The 14,252-nt window shown below is 41.2% G+C and overlaps 1 long non-coding RNA gene and 2 other non-coding genes across 5 annotated transcripts in view; 1 reads left to right on the forward strand and 2 right to left on the reverse strand.

The window, feature by feature from the left end:
* LOC136154802 (uncharacterized) overlaps positions 1-14,252 on the reverse strand; it is a 184,444-nt gene that overhangs the window by 18,424 nt on the left and 151,768 nt on the right. For 2 of the 3 annotated variants that reach the window (XR_010660516.1, XR_010660517.1), the window contains one exon: positions 11,112-11,248. This is a non-coding gene — a long non-coding RNA (uncharacterized lncRNA). The remainder of the gene's footprint in view (positions 1-11,111; positions 11,249-14,252) is intronic. The other variant, XR_010660518.1, reaches the window with a different exon arrangement.
* LOC136154899 (U6 spliceosomal RNA) lies at positions 6,414-6,522 on the forward strand. Its single transcript, XR_010660602.1, has one exon. It is a non-coding gene; the product is annotated as a U6 spliceosomal RNA (small nuclear RNA).
* On the reverse strand, positions 9,613-9,719 carry LOC136154882 (U6 spliceosomal RNA). The gene has a single exon (XR_010660588.1). It is a non-coding gene; the product is annotated as a U6 spliceosomal RNA (small nuclear RNA).

Genomic DNA, 14,252 nt, shown 5'->3' on the forward strand with positions numbered 1-14,252 from the left:
AAATTTTGTTGAGGATTTTTGCATCCATGTTCATCAGTGATATTGGCCTGTAGTTTTCTTTTTTGTATTGTCTTTGTCTGGTTCTGGTATCAGGGTGATGGTGACCTCGTAGAATGAGTTTGAAAGTGTTCCTTCCTCTGCAATTTTTTGAAAGAGTTTTAGAAGCATAGGCATTAGCCCTTCTCTAAATGTTTGATAGAGTTCTCCTGTGAAGCCATCTGGTCCTGGGCTTTCGTTTTTTGGGAGATTTTTTTATCACAGCTTCAATCAGTGCTTGTAATTGGGTTCTTCATAATTTCTATTTCTTCCTGGTTCAGTCTTGGAAGACTGAACTTTTCTAAGAATCTGTCCATTTCTTCCAGGTTATTCATCTTATTGCCAGATAGCTGTTAATAATAGTCTCTTATAATCCTTTGTATTTCTCCATTGTCTGTTGTAACCTTTCCTTTTTCATTTCAAAGTTTGTTGATTTGATTTTCTCTCTTTTTTTCCTGATAAGTCTGGCTAAAGGTTTGTCAATTTTGTTTATCTTCCTCAAAGAACCAGCTTTTAGTTTTATTAATCATTACTACTGTTTCTTTCATTTCTTTTTTATTTATTTCTGCTCGGATCTTTCACCGTAGCTCCACCCATTCAGGCACTTAGAGGGTTTCCTTACCTGGGATCCTTCTCTGTTGCTCAGCATGTCAGGCAAATAGAGGGGGCCCCCCGGCTGGGGTTCTCCTCTGTAGATCGGTGTGTCAGGCACTTAAAGGGGCACCCAGGATGGGGTCCTAGTCTGTATATAGAATATACATATATTCTATATATGTATATATATTCTATTATATTCTATATATGTATATTCTATATATGTATATATGTGTATGTATATAGAATATGTATATACATATTCTATATATGTATATTCTATATGTTCTATATATTCTATATATTCAGTGCGTCAGGTGTTTGATGGGCCAGCCTCTCTATTGTTCAGCTGCCAATGCTGGCGTGTGGGGCGAGAGAGGCTATGGTGATGGCTCCACCCCCTACATGTGACTCAGCAATATCGCCTTGCTTCCATGGCTTCCTGGCTTTCCTCCACAGGCATTTCCCACCATCATCTCCTCCCTCACATCCCCTCAATCCATCTCTCCGCAGTCAACAGCATCCCTCGCCCTGGGATTGCTCCACAATCCCTAAACTCCAGCTCCCAGCCACTTCATAGTCTGGGGTATGTATGGCTGCAGGAAGGACTGTCTGATTCTCATTCCATTTAGGCTGCCACAGATCAGCTATTTCACTCTCAGCCTTAAATGTTTCTCCTCTGACTCAATCAATTGCCCCAGTGTGGGGATCAGACCCCTGCTTCAGTTCCCTCACCCACCGAGGGCAGGTCCAGTCCTACTCATACTCCTGTTTTTTCCCCTAGTTCCTTCGTCCTACCGAGTTTTGCGTAGGTCTATATATTCTTTTCCACTGGTCAGGTCCTCCTGTCTGCTCTCAGCTGGTGTTCTGCATGCACTTCTGTGTCTGAAGGTGTATTCCTGATGTATCCGTGGATAGAGATATACTCCATGTCCACCTACTCCGCCATCTTGCTCTCCCCACATGCACTAGTTTTTATGTGAATGTAAGCTTCCAGAGTGACTGTGCCATTTTGCTTTCCCACCAGCATATATGGGTGATCCAGTTTCTCCATTTTCTTGCTGGCATTTGGTGTTGTCAGTATGATTTAATTATTCATTATAACTTGTGTATTCCATCACAGGGGGCTTCCCAGGTAGCTCAGCTGGTAAAGAATCCACCTGCAAGGCAGGAGACTCTGGTTTGATTCCTGGGTTGGGAAGTTTCCCTGGAGAAGGTATAGGCTACCCACTCCAGTATTCTTGGGCTTCCCTGGTGGTGCAGACAGTAAAGACTCCATCTGCAATGTGGGAGACCTGGGTTCGATCCCTGGGTTGAGAAGATTTCTGGGAAGAGAGCATGGCAACCCACCCCAGTATTCTTGCCTAGAGAATCCCATGGACACAGGAGCCTGGCGGACTACAGTCCATGGGGTCACACAGAGTCAGACATGACTGAGCGACTAAGCACAGCACATAGCACATCCCATCATGGTGGTAATCTGCATTTCCTTCATGGTAATGAGGTTGAATATCTTTTTTTTTTTTTTTAACAGATACATAGTTTATACTGTCCATACACACGGTCATAGTTTTTAGAGTAGTTTCAATTTTTAAAAAATTTATAATTTAATTTTGTTTACACTGGGTCTTCATTGCTGCTCATGGACTTTCTCTAGTTGCAGCAGGTGGGACTATTCTGCATTGTGGTGTACAGGCTTCTCATTTGCAACAGCTTCTCTTGTAGAGAACGGGATCTAGGTGTGTGGACTTCAGTAGTTGTTGCATTCAGACTCTAGAGCGTGGGCTCTGTAATTGTGGCCCATGGGCTTAGTTGCCCTGTGGCATGTGTGATCTTCCCAGAGCAGGGATAGAATCCATGTCCCCTGCCTTGGCAGGTGAATTTTTAACTACTGGAAGTCCCTTGAACATCTTTTTATGTGTTCATATCCCACCTTATAGTCTGTTTGCTGATATATCTATTCAAATCTTCTCCCCATTTTAAAAACTGGGCTTCATTTTTTTGTTGAGCTTCAACAGTCCTTTACATATTCCAAATACAAGTTCTTTGCATGACATGTGATTTGCAAATACTTTCTCCTAGTCATAACTTCATTCTGTTCATTCTTTTAGCCGTGTCTTTCAAAGAGCAAAAGTTTTTAATTTTGGTAAGGTCAAATTTAATCATTTTTCTGTTATGGATCAGGTATTTCATGTCAAGTCTAAGAACTCTTCCCCTAATCCTTGGTTACCAAGCTCTTCTTCCATGTTTCCTTTTAAGAGTTTGATAGTTTTATGTTTAACATTTATTACTATAATCTGCTTTTGTTAATTTTTTTTTAAAGTTTGAGGTTTCCATCAAGATTCATTTTTCGCACATGGATTACTAACTGTTCTAACACTACTGTTGGAGAAGGCAATGGCAGCATACTCCAGTACTCTTGCCTGGAAAATCCCATGGACGGAGGAGTCTGGTAGGCTGCAGTCCATGGGGTCGTGAAGAGTTGGACACGACTGAGCAACTTCACTTTCACTTTTCACTTTCATGCATTGGAGAAGGAAATGGCAACTCACTCCAGTATTCTTGCCTGGAGAATCCCAGGGATGGCGGAGCCTGGTGGGCTGCCATCTATGGGGTCGCACAGAGTCGGACACGACTGAAGTGACTTAGCAGCAGCAGCAGCAGCAGCAACACTACTTTTGGAAAAGACTGTCCTGCTTTCATTGAATTTCTTATGCAACTCCGTCAAAAGTCAGCATTTGTGTGAGTCTATTTCTAAACCCTCTCTTTTGCTCCATTGGTCTAAGTGTCTGAACATTTGTAAATACCACATTGTCTTGAATACTGTAGTTTTAACGAAATTCTTAAAATTGAGTAGTGCGATTCCTCCAACTTTGTTCTTCCTTTTCTAAATTCTTTTGGGCTTCCCAGGGGCGCTGGTGGTAAAGAACCCAGCTGCCAATGCAGGAAATATAAGAGACGCTAGTTCGATCCCTGGGTCAGGAAGATCCCCTGGAGAAGAGCACGGCAACCCATTCCAGTGTTCTTGCCTGGACAGAGGAGCCTAGCAGGCTAAAGTCCATAGGGTTGCAACGAGTTGGACGTGACTGAAGCAACTTAGCATACACACACACACACACATTCTAGTTCCTTTGTCCTTCTGTATAAATTTTAGAATCAGTTTATCTAAAACTACATAAACCCTGGCTGGGATTTTGATAGGTATTGCAGTAAAAATTTTGATCAATTTGGGAAGAACTGACATCTTTCCTGCATTGAGTCTTCCAGTCATGGAACACAGCATACCTCTCCATTTACTGAGTTCTTGTTGATTTCCCTCAGGGAAGTTTGGTGATGTGGCAGGGGTTTGCTAGGGGTACACATTATCTGGCAACAGTGGTGGCTGTTGGGAATGTTGGTTTCTTGGAAAAAAAATGGTCAGGGTGGTCTCAAATTGCTAGTGGGGCGCCTGCAGTAGCTACTTCTTCTGGTTGGTTGAGCAGCCCAAGGCCAACCACAGCTCATTCCTGTTCAACAACGCACCTGAGCCAGCACCCTCTCTGGACCCTTGCCCACCCTCAGTCCAACTGGTGAGTGTTGTATGTGGTTCTGCTCTTGCAACCTGCCAGCACCACTAATACACAGTTCTTAAAATAATTTATATAATACCCAACTGAGCCAAGGGTAAATTCTTTAGCTTCACTGCACCTTGCAAAGTAAGAGTATTTCTTGCTACCATAGAAATGAATGCTGAGAGCCCTGTGAGAGTTCAGGCCAACACCCATGTGAGCCTTAGGGTGAAGTTACTGGAAGCTTCAGCCCCATCTGCATGCCCCAATTAGCCTCACAGTTTGCCTCTGAAGTGCAGGTCTTTGTTTTCTCAGGATGGTTACCTCTGATCAGAATGAGACCTTAGAGGGAAGTGAGAGAACACCTAGCAGTCTCTTCTTTATGCTCCAACTCAGCCTCATACTTAAGATCAGATAATTTGAAGAAAAAATTAATTTATGCAAAGCATAATCAATAATAGTTTAGTTAAACTATAGGTTTTATATCTGGACACTTTGTTGACAAACAAAATTCATAATCAATGTAAGTGACACCCAGAGGCCTCTAAGTATTTAATGGTTAGAAATCAAACCTATGTGTGGTAGATTGTGGAAAAGGTCCTAATTCTCCACTATTCCCTGCTTCCATGCTCCTGTGTAATGCGACTTCACAACCCCTCCCATCAAGAGGTGAGTATTTCTTCACCCCGTGAATCTAAGCTACTTTAGGACTTGCTCTGGCCCATAGGACAGTAGCAAATGTGATGAAAGCAGAGGCTTGAGGTATGCTTACATATGCTGTTCTTGGGAACCCTAAACCCAGGCTAGCCTAACAGAATGAGGTGAACCAGGTCAGCAGAGGCCTCTTTTATACTTACCAGCTTGTCAACTGCCACATGTGTGAGCGACACCATCTGGTACCCTCCAACACCAACTGAGTTGGCCTACCTACACCAGAACAACCACCCAGCTGACCCACAGAATCTTGGGAAGTAATTTAATGTTTACTGTTTTAAGTCACTATGTTTTGGGGCTGTTTCTTATGCAGCAGAAGCCAACTAATATGCAATTCTTAAAAAGATTTCTAAATACTAACATAAAAATGGAAAAAGATATTTTTAACAAACCTCTTGTCACTGTGCAAGCATCATCAAAATATCTTTGCATAGAGCTTCTTTTCTTTTGGCTGTACCTTGCAGCCTGTGGGATCTTAGTTTCCTAACCAGGAATTGAACCCACATCATCTACATTGGAAGTGTGGAGTCTTAACCACTGGACCACTAGGGAAGTCGCTAAAACTTCTTATTTGAAATGAAGGAAAAGATCATTTCATTAGTGTCAGGAATAAGGTGAAGATGTCTGCTCTTGCCATCTCCATTTAACACTGTAGTGGAGATTCTAGCTAGTACAATCAACACCACCACCAAGTAAAGCTATCTTCATTCATAAACAATATGGTCCTATATGTAGAAAATAGTATCCTAAGACATCCTTTTAAAAATAACCACTAGAGGACTTCCCTGGTGGCCCAGTGGTTAAGAATCCACCTGCCAATGCAGGGGGCACCGATTCAATCCCTGCTCTAGGAAGATTCCACATGCTGCAGGACAACTAAGTCCATGCACTACAACAGTGTATTAAAAAGCAGAGACATTACTTTGCCAACAAAGGTCCATCTAGTCAAAACTATGGTTTTTCTAGTAGTGATATATGAATGTGAGAGTTGGACTATAAAGAAAGCTGAGCGCCAAAGAATTGATGCTTTTGAACTGTTGGGTTGGAGAAGACTCTTGAGAGCCCCTTGAACTGCAAGGAGATCCAACCAGTCAATCCTAAAGGAAATCAATCCTGAGTATTCACTGGAAGGACTGATGCTAAAGCTGAAACTCCAATACTTTGGGCACCTGATGCAAAGAACTGACTCATTGGAAAAGACCCTAATGCTGGGAAAGATTGAAGGCGGAAGGAGAAGGGGATGACAGAGGATGAGATGGCTGGATGGCATCACTGACTCAATGGATATGAGTTTGAGCAAGCCCTGGGAGTTGGTGATGGACAGGGAAGCCTGGTGTGCTGCATTCCATGGGGTCGAAGAGTCGGACACGACTGAGCAACTGAACTGAACATTTATGGTCAATTATTTCAACAAATGTACTAAGATAATTCAGTGAAAGAAAAAAGTTGATAAATTGGACATCTTTTAAATTTAAAATGTTTGTACTTCAAAAGACATGGTTAAGAAAATGAAAAGACAGTGCTTGCTTCAGCAGCACATACATATAGTAAAACTGGAACAATACAGAAAAGATTAGCATGTCCTCTGCACAAAGATGGCATGCAAATTTATGAAGCATTTCCTGTTTTTTAAAAATAAAAAAGTTAGTTAGCTAATGGGAATACAGCAATAAGATTGCTGTATAACACAGGGAGCTCAACCCTGTGCTCTGTGACAATCTAGAGGGGTGAGATGGGGTGGGGTTTGGGAGGGAGGTTCAAGAGGGAGGGGACATCTGTATACTTATGAATGATTTATGTAGTTGTATGGCAGAAACCAACACAACATTGTAAAGCAATTATCTTCCAATTAAATATAAATTTTAAAAATAAAAAAGTAATAGCCATTAAAATGAAAAAAATTAATTACAGAAATATTTAGCAAGAAGAGTAAAAAGTTTACTACCTAAAACTTCTATTGCTCCAGAATAACCACCGTTGAAGACTTGATATATACTCTTCCAGTGTATTTCCAATGAATATTATAAAACAAAAATAAACTTTTCTCAAAAAAAAGACAAAAAAAAAAAAAAGAAAAGACAAACCATAGACTGGAAGAAAATATTTTCAAATCACATGTCTGATAAAGGACTTATATCTGGAAAATACAAAGAACTCTTCAAACTCAGTAAGAAGACAGGCCAATTTAAAAATTGGCAAAGGATTTGAGTACACATTTCACCAAAGAAGGTATAGGAATGGCTAATAAGCAAATGAAAATGTAGATACTCAGCCTCATGAGTCATTAAGGAAATGCAAATTGAAACCACAATAAGATGTTACTACATTCCAAATGGCTTTAGAATGGCTATTACCAAAAAGGCAGATAATACCAAGTGTTGGCACAAATGTGGAGAAACTAGAACTCTCATGCATCACTGATGGGAATTTTAAATGGTACAGTCATTTGGAAAGAAGTTTGACAGGTTTCTTGAAAATTTATTAATAAACTAATCATGTTGTTGTCACGCTTAGTGACTCTGTCATGCCTGACTCTTTGCAATCCCATAGATTGTAGTCCACAAGGCTCCTCTGTCCATGGGGATTCTCCAGACAAGAATACTGGAGTGGGTTGCCATACCCTTCTCCAGGGGAACTTCCCAACTCAGGAATCAAACCAGGGTCTCTTGCATTCCAGGCAGATTCTTTACCAGCTGAGCTACCCTCATACAACCCAGAAATTTCACTCCTAGGAATCTACTCAAGAGAATAAAAATATGTTCACACAAAGACTTGTATGTGAATAATTTAACCTATTTTTTTTTTACTATTTATTTATTTATTTTGTTGCCTTAGGTCTTAGTTTTATTGCTACTCAAGGATTCTCTAGTAATGGTAAACAGCCCTGTGGCATGCAGGATCTTCTTGGACCAGGGATCGAACCTGTGTCCCTGTATTGGCAGGCAGATTCTTTACCACTGGACCACCCAGGAAGTCCATCATTTATAGCAGCATTATTCATAAATATGCTTTTGAACTGTGGTTTTGGAGAGGATTCTTGAGAGTCCCTTGGACTGCAAGGAGATCCAACCAATCAATCCTAAAGGAAATCAGTCCTGAATATTCATTGGAAGGACTGATGCTGAAGCTGAAACTCCAATACTTTGGTCATCCAATGCGAAGAACTGACTCATTGGAAAAGATCCTGATGCTGGGAAAGATTGAAGGCAGGAGGAGAAGGGGACAATAAAGGATGAGATGGTTGGATGACATCACTGACTTGATGAACATGAGTTTGAGCAAGCTCTGGGAGTTGGTGATGGACAGGGAAGCCTGGCGTGCTGCAGTCCATGTGGTCACCGAGTCGGACACAACTGAGCGACTGAAGTGAACTGAACTGATTCATAATAATGAAAGTCTAGGAAGTATCCATATGTCCAATACTGGTGAATGGATAAACAAAACATGGTATATCCAAGGAATGTATTACTGTCAGCAATAAAAAGGAACAAAATACTGATATATACTACAACATTGATGAACCTCAGAAATCTTATAGAGAGTGAAGGGAGCCAGACAGAAAGGCCTACACATTATGATTCCATTTATGTGAAATGTCCAGAAATGGTATCCACAGGGACTTGCCTAGGGCTGGGAATTGGGAGTGGGAAGTGACTACAGGTGGGCTTGAGGGAAATTTTGGGTTTGATGAAAAACCTCTGAAACTGGTTCATGATGATAGTTGTATGATTCTGTCAATTTATTTAAAAATCATTGAATTGTACACTTACAATGGGTGAATTTTATGATATGTAAATTATACCTTGATGAAGCTATAAAATACATGTACAGACTCAGGGGAGACAGACGGGCTTTATTATCTTGCCCTGGCAGCCGTAGCAACACCAACCACAGTGTGTGCTTGGAAGATAAACCAGATGAGAAACCAGGGCTGAGGGCATGGTGCAGTCACCACAGTTCTCTGGACCAAAACTGGTGACTTCCTCAAGGACCTACTATTAGCATTGTGAGATGCTCTTCTAGGGTTCTTCACAACAAAATATTTCATTTTCTTGACTTGAAATCAGATTTTTCCAGGCCATGGTTTCTGTGCTCTCTGTTTCCCTCCAAATCATCACCAATAACTAGTGAGGTGCTGCCGCAGCAATTTCTTAAACAAGAAGGGATCACAGGTGCTGTTGGGCCTTAATACTATCCAAAAGATCTTTTGTTTGCCTTTGGGAAGAAATTCCCATTTCCCTTAAAAGATCTTCCAAAGTTTTATGACTAGCCCCCAGGCTTGTTTCCTTTATCTTTCTGGCAGATGATCTGGTACTACAAGATCTGGAAAAGTGGAATTTTCTTTACTTTTCTTCTCTCCTTCCTGCTCAGTCTTTGACATCTTCACCTCCATTCTCGCTTCCTTCTCTGGATCTCTGGAACTCCAGAAGATGACATGGCTAGATTCTGAGATTAGGTCCTTTCTCCTTTTTTTCCCTAATGTGAAATTTTTTTCTTTTTTCACAAAAAAATGGCAAGAATAGTTCGAAATTCAGGCTCTGTTAGATTGCTAAGGTTCTAACTTGGTAAAAAAAATTTTTTGTGTGAATATACCTTGTAGGATTTTATTTAGGCCAAGTTCTTAGTACACAGCAATAATAAATTCCAAATACAATTTCAAAATTAAAGAAAGAGTGTTCCCCCATCTCATCCGGAGGTGGTGTAATGGCAAATACAAGAAAAAAATATGGACTGCTTCATGAATTTGCATGTAATTCTTGAGCAGGGGCCATGCTAATCTTCTCTGCATCATTCCAGTTTTAGCATATGTGCTGCCAAAGCAAGCACTAACTTGGTAAATTGAAGGTTGGCCAACATCTACCCCCTCTCACATGTGTACATACATGGCCATACCTGTTTTGGGTGGAGGGGAGGAGGAGATTCATTAGTCCATCAAAAATTTGACTAGAGTCCATGTTAAATTATACTTTAAAATGTGCATAAAATTTATAATAAATAAATGATAACATTTATAAAAAAGTAACCAATAGTCTCCATATTGTCTCTAAAAAATGGCAAACTTTGCAGAAGACTGGATCCTGCTGAAAGAACAATAGGAAAAATAGTAATAATAGCTGAAAGTTTGGTTTTGTGCCATTGCTTAAATGAAGTGACAAGAGACAATCTTGGAGGAGTGAAGTGAGGAAGAAATGGGAAAAGAAGAAGAAATTGAGCCAGGAGGTACCCAGCGCCCTACCAAAGTGTCCTGGGGGCAGCAGCAACCCCCCTCCCAGGGCTGAGGGGGCTTCTAAGAAAGTGGAATTTATGTGTTCAATTTGTTTTCAGCTATGTAGCCCAGGGTTATCCTTCTCCTGTGTCCCCACACAGAAAAAGGAACAACAATTCTGGATACAGAGGAATCAGAGCCAGGGGCAGCTACCAAGACATTATTTAGGCAGCAGCTGCCAAGAAGTAATTAACATGCAATGTAACAGTAAAAAAAAATGATGATAATGACAGAAAAAATACAATGTAGGAAAATTTGGACTCTTGCCTAAAGGGGCCTTGTTTAATTAACTATGTGGGATTTCATCTCAACTGCTTCCATTAAATTTTGTTTTCTGATGGCCTCGTTCCTTGCTTTCTACCCTTTCTTCACCTTGTTTTCAAAATATATGTGTCTCTGGTCAGAATATGTTAAAGGGAAATAACTTTCTACCTGTATCAGTTCACCTCAGTTCTGTCCTGTATCTTGTACCCCTGTGCCCTTTTCTCAGTGAGAAATTTCTGGAGAAGAGAGGCCATGACTGTTTCATTATCCTTCTGCATTGCCTGGGAAACTGGCATATGCAAAAAGGTATTTAATACATATTTTGAAAAACAACTTCTAATCTCTTCAGAATCAATGAAGAACTAAGAGGTTGAATGAGTTGGTTGATAAAGGCCTGAAATAGATGCTATTTCTACTGTGAAGATATCAAACAAAGGTCCAATGGTGAGTAAAGGAATTAATCAAAAGGATGAATCTTCAGCAAGATCCCAATTCAGTTTCCCCTTGAATTCCAATCAAACATTGACTTCGGTTATTCACTTTCCCAGAAGGTGGCAGCAGGAATCTCTTCTTAAGCCCAGGCATTGCCAAGAGGCACCTATTAGGAGGTCACTCTGAAAAAGGTGATGACAGTTGCAAATTACAGAGCTTCTGCCTTGGCTCAGAGGCACTGATTTCTTCTCTCTTACCAGAGTATGAAGGGCATACATAGGGCCTTGGCAAGCAGGAGGAGCAGTGAGACTTATCTGCAGCTGTCACCCAAACCAGAAAGCCAGGGACTCACCAGCAGGCTAGGGTCAGGTTTTGGGTAGTCTTCATGTCTCCTCTTTGCCCATACAAAGAACCAAAAGAGAAAAAAAAGAGAAAAAATGTTGAATGACAAGAATTACTTGTGTCAAATAAATACCATCAAAGACAATTTAAGAATTGCTCATCTGTGTGGGAGATAAGGGCTTCCCAGGTGGTGGTAGTGGTAAAGAACCCACCTGCTGATGCAGGAGACTAAAGAGAAGTGGGTTTGATCCTTGGGTCAGGGAAGATCTCCTAGAGGAGGGCATGGCAACCCACTCCAGTATTCTTGCCTGCAGAATCCCATGGACAGAGGAGCCTGGTGGGCTACAGTCCATGGGATCGCACAGAGTTGGACATGACTGAGTGCACACACACTGTATAATAGATAATATATCACTCACAGGTAAGAGTGTATTTAGCCTATTCATCCACATCTGACCATAAAGGTATCAGGCTTGATTCCCCAGTTCATTATTTTTAAAAAATATTTGTAAAAAATGTTATTTATTTATGGCTGTGAGGTCTTTGTTGCTGTGAGGGCTTTTCTCTCATTGTGGTGAGTGGGGGCTACTCTCTAGTTGTGGTGTGTGGGCTTCTCATCATGGTAGCTTCTCTTGTTGTGGAGCATGGGCTCTAGTGTGCATGGGCTTCAGTAGTTGCAACACGTGGGTTCAGTAGTTGCAGCTCCCAGACTGTAGAGTGTGGGTTCAATAGTTGTGGTGCATGGGCTTAGTTGTTCCATAACATGTGGGATCTTCCCAGACCAGGGACTGAACCTGTGTCTCCAACATTGGCAGGAGAACTTTTTACCACTGAGCCACCAGGAAAACCCCACCCCCCAAGTTCATACTTTATATTCATGTGATTGTTTTCATATTTGGACTGAGAAACGAATTTGGATGAACCAGACTTTTGTTTGCCTCTTTGCCAATGACATCAGTTGATTTTCCTGCCTCAACTGGCCTCTATCCACTCTATCTCTAGCTCAGAGAACACTGCATTATCAATCATTATTTTCTGAATTGTCTCTCTAACTAGCAGTAAAACCACAAAGGCAGAACTCATTAATCTCTATACATCTCCCCCTACCCTAGAGGGTTCAGCACTGGGCTTACTGTGTCTTATGGGAGATGATGGGGTTTTGTGGAAACCTGGGGATTGGCCTGCTCACGTATTCATTTATTTACTCATCCCACAACTATTTCTTTTTTTTCACATTCCTGTTTTTTAATTTTATTTTGTTATTTTTTAAGACCAAAAACACTTTGTATTGGGGTATAGCTGATTAACAATGTTGTGATACTTTTAGGTGAACAGGGAAGGGACTCAGCCATACATACACATGTATCCATTCTCCCCCAAGCCTCCTCCCATCCAGGTTGGCACATAACATTGAGCAGAGTTCTCTGTGCTATACAATAGGTCTTTGTTGGTTATCCATTTTAAATATGGCAATATACACATGACCTTCCCAAAGTCCTTAACTATCCCTTCCCCTTGGCAATCATGAGTTTATTTTCTAAGTTCCTACAGCTATTTCTTAAATATCTCCTACATGCTTAAAACTATAAAATCAAGCCACAAATCTCTTGGCCACTTAGGGATTACAGAGGAGGGATGATGGGGTAAGTCTGGGGGCCCCGGGAGCCCACAGGAGAAGCACAGAAGCTGAACTCAGGGTGTCAAGGAAGGAAAGAGATGTTTCAGCTAAAATCCAAAGGATCAATAGGAGGTTGATAGATGAATGAGGTGAGGGGATAGGGGAACTGGGGGCTACATTTTAGAAGACACTGCTCAGCTTTATTTGCACTGGCTCTGTGACCTTTAGCAAACCGGTCCCCTAAATTCTCCGAATTTCAGTTTCCTCATTTGTAATATGTGGACAAAAGTAGCTACCTTGTGGGTTGGTCGTGAGGGTAAAAGGAGAGAATGTATATAACGTATGAGGCAGAACACTTTGAACAACAAATGTTCAAGAGACATCTCGGGGAGTAGAGATGTCTGAGTAATTCATCAGATCAATCCCCTGTATTAAACATGGGACAGAGCTGTTATATGGAGGCAAGGATTCAGTCTGAGATCCAATTCACTTTGGCTCTGCAAACTTGAGTCAACTAAGGGTGAACCAAGAAGACATCGTGCTCAGCTATCGGTGACAACTGACCAAACCAGTAGATGGTAACTATAGTTGCAGGCCATCAGATGGCAAATAACTTTGTTTCAGAAATGACCAAAAGGGAAACTCATCCTGAAATGTCAAATTCATGGCTACAAGGACGCACTCCAGAAACCTAACCATGAGACTTGAGAAAGTGAGGCTGATGGTGCTCTGGTTGGTTTAATTATCACCTCCCCTCACTGGCTGAAGATTCATGTTCTAATAAAAGGGAAGATTTGGTGTTTAAGGTCCTAAATTTCCCTGTGTGCAAGTGACCAGATCAGATCTACTCAAGCAGGGAAATGCTTGATTCGGTGCCTAAAACAGAATCAAGTTATTGAGACTCAGAAATCCTTCATTTTTGCTGAGTTAGCCGAGTTTAGGAAACATAGTTAACTGGATTTTAGAACTTGCCTTCTTCTTTTTTGCCACACCACATGGCATGTGGGATTTTAGTTCCCCGACCAGGGACTGAACCCAAGCCCCCTGCATTGGAAGCATGCAGTCTTAACCACTAGACCATCAGGGAAGTCCCATTAACTGGACTTTAAAAGACACAATGCTGTAATGATGTTTTTAGAATGAGTTAGTGGGTGCTAGGGGCTGGAGGGAGGGAAGGGGTCACTGGGAAAAATGGGGAGATGTTGATCAAAGGGTATAAATGTCCAATTATGAGATGAATAAGTTCTAGAGATCTAATGTACAGTGGTGTGGTGGCAATAGTAACACTATTGTACTGTAATATTTGAAATTTACTAAGAGAGTAGATCTTAAATATTCTCACCACACACAGATACACACACACAGAGTAACTTCTATGAGGTGACGAGTGTGTTACCTAACTTGATTGTGGTATAAAATAGATACATAGATCAATGAA

This window comes from Muntiacus reevesi, chromosome X (assembly GCF_963930625.1).
Source record: "Muntiacus reevesi chromosome X, mMunRee1.1, whole genome shotgun sequence".
Taxonomy (NCBI): domain Eukaryota; kingdom Metazoa; phylum Chordata; class Mammalia; order Artiodactyla; family Cervidae; genus Muntiacus; species Muntiacus reevesi.